The sequence below is a fragment of the Planococcus citri genome, chromosome 4, assembly GCF_950023065.1.
Source record: "Planococcus citri chromosome 4, ihPlaCitr1.1, whole genome shotgun sequence".
NCBI lineage: Eukaryota > Metazoa > Arthropoda > Insecta > Hemiptera > Pseudococcidae > Planococcus > Planococcus citri.
This window is the reverse complement of record NC_088680.1, coordinates 426,954-433,145: the sequence shown is the minus strand read 5'-3', so window position 1 is coordinate 433,145 and position 6,192 is coordinate 426,954.

Genomic DNA, 6,192 nt, shown 5'->3' with positions numbered 1-6,192 from the left:
AAATTTTCAAAATTTCAAAGTTGCGTATTTTTTGAAATTCAAAAACCAAAATTCTGAGAAAAACGTGTTTGAAAGTTTGGGTTATTTTTGTAACATTTTTAAATTTTTTTTTTTTTTTTTTTTTTTGATTTTCTTCATCTTTTAATGGTTTTACATCATAATATTTTTTTTTTTTTTTTTGACATTTTTTTATGAAAAGCACTTTTGTAAAACCGGTTTTTCACCACTAAAACGACGTGTTTGAGATCGGTGGGTACACCCATTCCAAAGTATAGGCTTCATAGTATATGAATCGACAAAAAAATTTTTTTTGATATTTTCTGACTTTTTCCATGAAAACGCGATTATCTCAAAAAAAAGTTTTCCGACATATGGTATGGTATCGCTGGCCGCGTCACAAATACATAATGAAACAAATTTGTCAAAAATGCACGAAGATGTGTCAAAAACGTGTTAAAATAAATTGGCAAAAAGTACTAAAAATTAGAACGAAATTTGCCGAAGATCCGTAAAAAAAATAAAAATTTGATAAAATGACGTAAAATCGCAAAAAAATTAAAAATCGTAAAGAATTGATACGTTACACTAATGCCCGCAGCCAAAATTGAAAAGAAAACAAAAAACAAAGACCTAACGTAAAATTTAATCTTACACCAATATTAATGTGGATACCTAATATTGAAACCTGAACTTCTATTGAGAAAACTTTCAATTGAAACCGAAATATGAACTTTCATCTAAGCGGGGTTTCAATGCCCGAGTTTCAGGGCTTCAACTTTCAAAGAAACGCTCAAATCAGAAAATCATCAATTTCGACAATATACTTATTACTTCAAGAAACCATTGCATTTTGAAGGCCACTTTGTAAGGTCCCAAATCTTCAAAAAATACGATAAATTTTCAAAGTGCAATTAGAAAAGTAGGTTTTGAGTATCTTTTGTTGTGGTTATGTTTCAACTATACCTACGAAGAATTGGCACCATTTTCAACCCTCACTTGCTCCGACATGACATGGTCGGGGCATGGCCACACGCAGCCAAAATACAAGCCGTGTCTCGCTTAAATCGAAAATATGCCCAAATTACGTCTCGATAAAAATTATAAAATAGGCCTAGGTACAAATAAATACGGAAGTTGATTTCGCGCCCCGTATTCTTTCCGATGAAAACAAAACGTAGGTACTCGACCTTAATTATTTTCTACGACGACGCATCGTGATAAAATGTAAACAAGCAGGCGAGGGGCAAAAAACAAGAATGGTTTAATCGTAAAAAGATACGTGGCATCCGTGACCGAAGAGAGGGAAAATGAAGGGGGAAGGTTAAAAATGAAAAGTAAATACGCGTATAAAAACCAACATAAGAGATAGACGAGATATTATTAAGGAAGAAATGGAAATCTTGGAAACTGATACGGGTAGAAAATACTCGCAGACGTAGTAGAAAGGGGAGGCGATCGTAGCATCGTAGTTGGATGGCCATTTAAGGCGTACATGAAGAAGAGGGAGTGGAGTCGAGCAGCGAGCAGCACACACGGCACACAAACTTGAAACGGCGTTACAATAAAATGACGGGGCACAGGTGGCCTTTTTTTTTTTTTTACTCGTACTATAACGCTAACGTCTATAATGTGTGGGAATTCGAAGGATTCGGTGGTTCTCACGCTGTGTAAAGCTCCATGCTTCGCCAATCTGGTTGCCTTTTATCGCACTGCACACAGTGCACACATACACTCGAGCACACCGACACACCTGTCGTTTGATGAGCCCCGCGCGCGCTCGGCACTCCCGATACTAGTCACACTTATAGCACGCTACCGTAGTCCGTAACCTCTGCACCACCACCACCACCACCGCTACTTCTTCTATGTACCAACGATAATAATTCTGAAGGTACCCAGGTACCTCAGGTACCTACTACCTACCTATACCTATTCTTACGTGCGCCAATTCTTCATTTGTATAATATATACCAATACCGTACGAAGCGTACGTTCCCCTGCCGTTGCAATCGCCGCACCCTACTCCTCGTTTTCTTTCGTTATTTGCATTTTTTTTTTTTTTTTGGTCTCTTTTAATACCTACGTATAAGTACGTACGTAGTACGTACGTTGTACATAAATTAAACGGAACCCCTCTACTTTGGGTACTAGATGAGTACAATATCAATCGCGTAATGCGTTGTAATGACCCAAATATTCAAAGTCTGGAAAACCAAACAATGATTGAAAAAATAATATGTAAGTATATTATGTAGATACTCGTACTTCTTCAACAAAACAAAAGGAGACTTAAAACATCATCGTTCGATAACATAGACACATTTATATGTATAGGAAAACAACAAACTGAATCGTACCTACATGATTCAAAAAATTTTCAAACACTCGAATAAGTGCTTAAATTTTCCTTATACTTAACTACTCGAGGAACATCTGAACAGCAAAATTTTCAGATTTTAAAATGAAAAATTGGTGAAAATTGTTTTAAAAAATCACTAAAGCACTTCAGTCGAAATTCCAAAGGAAACCCGGAGTCCGCGGAAACTCGAAAACTATTTCATCGACACCGACATTGCTCGTGTATTTTTCAGAAATTTGACTTTTTTGCCCAACCTCTCACAATTGAGGTTTGATTCAACGGAATAGAGTCACGATTGGTAATATTTCGTAAAGAATTTTACGCAGACCATTTTGAAATTGAATTTATTCCAAGTGTTGGTATGGTATATATCTATGCTTCATTCATTTATGTCAAAAAACTGAAATTTTGGACATGTTTCGTCCCCTAGAGAGAAGCTGGCGCGGCGTAGCGTAGGAGTACCACATACTGCATTATGCGAAGCACATAGACAAGTTGTTTGCTTTTCATGTTAAGCGAGTATCTGAATCTATAGTATAGTTCTACACAAATGAATACTTTCACTATAGGTTAGGTACCTCTACCTAGTATATATCCGAAAATCACTTTCTCCCCATTCGCACATCGCACTTGAATAAAACTTGTGTGAAGCGATGCTACGTAGTTTTGAAAATAAGCAAACACCTACGTAAAGCCAAAGCGCGCATCTATAAGACGTTATACTATACATATTTATTCGTCTGAATTTAGAGAAACGATACAACACTATAGTCATGGTAAATGACCAGACTCAAAATGCTGCCAGAAATCAACTCGAGTATAGATAGGCACACTCGTCGAATTTTCAAAAATCATTCGGCGCTGGTATACTGTTTAGTGTTCACCACCTACTTCATCTATTTTGCTCACTTTGTTACCAGATTCTGATGACCGGCCCATCATTCCCATTTGTAGATATGGAATTTCAGCTGCCCAGACGACAAATAATTGAGGATCTCGCTAGCTTTATTGCCCAAAAATTGCCTAAATTGATGAAAAATCGAATGCTCATTCGCTAACCCAGAAAACCCGTAATTGAAATAAGACGAGGAAAACGTATTTTCGTAGGTAGTCCGGCATATGACAATAGGAGTTATTGCACCCTCCCCCCGCCGATCCTCCGGGACAACTTTTTTCTTAAGGAGGACATCCTGAGGAACATTTAAAAGCAAACTTGCCAAAAAAAAAGTTGGCCTTACTTACAAAATGGCGGCCATTTCGATTGACAGGTCAGCCGAAATCGCAGATTTTGCGTTTTAATATAGAGATCATGCAAAAATTTATCAACTGTCAAAATTTCAAGTGCTAAAGTGCGTTTTTCGATTTTTGGTGAATTTTTGAAAATCGAATTTCGGTCAAAATGAGGGAAAAAATCAAAATTTTACCAAATTGACCAAGAAAGCTGAAATTTGAGATATACCCTATTTTCGACATACCAAATCGATTGGAAACGGTTTCAATCCGTTTTGAGCAGTTCTAGAGCCTCCAGCAGATTTTTGAAATTCGAAATTCCCACAAAATTCCATCAAATTGGAGTTGTAAACCTAAAATTTATTCTAAAAACTAATTTCAATACGCTACGAAGTACTGCCGGTGAATTTCTAGTCGTTTTGGATCCTCCAGCAACTTTTTGAAAATTACTGAAGCCTCCAGCAGATTTTTGAAACTTTAAATTTTCACAAAATTTCATCAAATGGAGATGGAAAACCGAAATTTACTCTACACTCCAATTCTAACACCTTCTGAAAACGACTTTTGTTGGATTTCAAGTCATTTTAGAGCCTCCAACGACTTTTTTGAAAGTTACTGGAACCTCCAGTAGATTTTTTAAACTTCAAACTAAGATGGAGAGTCGAAATTCATTCTGCAAACTAATTTTAATACGCTACGAAGTTGACTGCTGGTGAATTTCAAGTCGTTTTGGAGCCTCCAGCAACTTTTTGAAAGGTTGTATGACGTTTTTTTGGAAAATTGAAATTTCCTATAAAAGTAGCTGGGAGCTTCAAAACCCATTCATTTGAAACCACCATGTAGTCTGCGAAGTAAATTTCAGCTTGCCAACTCCATTTGATAAATTAATGTTGGAGAAATTTCAAATTTCAAAAATCTACTGGAGGCTCCAGTAATTTTACAAAAAAGTCGCTGGAGGCCCTAAAATGACTTGAACCCACCTGAAGTCGTCTTCAGAGGGTGTTAAAATTGGAGTTTAGAGTAAATTTCAGCTGTCCATCTCCATTTGATGAAATTGTTGTGGAAATTTAAAGTTTCAAAAGTGTGCTGGAAGCCTAAGGAATTTTCAAAAAGTCGCTGGAGGATCCAAAACGACTAGAAATTCACCGGCAGTACTTCGTAGCGTATTGAAATTAGTTTTTAGAATAAATTTTAGGTTTACAACTCCAATTTGATGGAATTTTGTGGGAATTTCGAATTTCAAAAATCTGCTGGAGGCTCTAGAACTGCTCAAAACGGATTGAAACCGTTTCCAATCGATTTGGTATGTCGAAAATAGGGTATATCTCAAATTTCAGCTTTCTGTGTCAATTTGGTAAAATTTTGATTTTTTCCCCTCATTTTTGGCCAAAATTCGATTTTCAAAAATTCACTAAAAATCGAAAAACGCACTTCAGCACTTGAATTTTTGACAGGTGATAAATTTTTGCATGATCTTTCGATCTACCTTTGTAAAGTTTGAAAAATTGCGTGCAAGTCCTATGTTGAAACGCAAAATCTGCGATTTCGGCTGACCTGTCAATCAAAATGGCCGCCATTTTGAAAGTAAGGCCAACTTTTTTTTGGCAAGTTTGCTTTAAAATGTTCCTCAGGATGTCCCCTTTAAGAAAAAAGTTGTCCCGGAGGATCGGCGGTGGGGGGGGGGTGCAATTACTCCTATTGTCAAATGCCGGACTACCTACGAATATTGGCAGAGCTCTGAAATTGAAAACAAACTGAAAAAAAGTTGTTTGAATGACCGTCTGCCCAAAACGTCAACAAGTCAGCATTGAAGAAGCTATACGTATACATGATATACTAATTTGTACATATTCTAAAGTTCAGAGCCGGAAAACTGCTGGAAATTGATTCATTTCACGTTACGAGGTTACTTCGGTATTAATCTGTATAGAAAATCTTCACGACAACGAGTTTTCGGTTCTTGAAATGGTATAAAAAATGTCACGCGCTCGTGTACTGGTAAAATTTGCACATTTGCGATACGGTCTGTGTCTACACGACTATATGATTTAGTCTACAATGAAATGCAAATGTGGCTCAGAAAAGTTTTTCATTTCCGCGCACGAGATGGGGAAAGTACATACGAGTACGAGTACGAGTAAATGCAGTAGGTAAGTAATGCACTGCGCATTACGACAGATGGGGTCATAAGTGACGACCTGCAATGCAAATGGGACACGTTATTCGGTTACCTATATACGAGTATATTCTCGACATATACCTATCTCTCACGACCTGATGCACCCAACCAACAACTACCTATCTTCGTACATTGTCTCGTACATGCCTAAACCTAACGAAGTAAACTGGCTACGTACGTAGACGTACGTAGTACGTACCTACTTACACATATAAACTCGAGATCTCGACGATCCCTTTTTTTTCCATTACATATAGGTACCTCTACCTACGTATAAGTATTCTGAATTCTCACAAGGGTACGAATAAGAACGCGAAGGGCATTTAATGAGTTAGAGCTATAGAGCAAAAGCCAAAGGTAAGCGCTGTGCAACGCAGCAGCAGCAGCAGCAGCAGCAGCGGACAACAGGGGCCCCGAGGAAAAA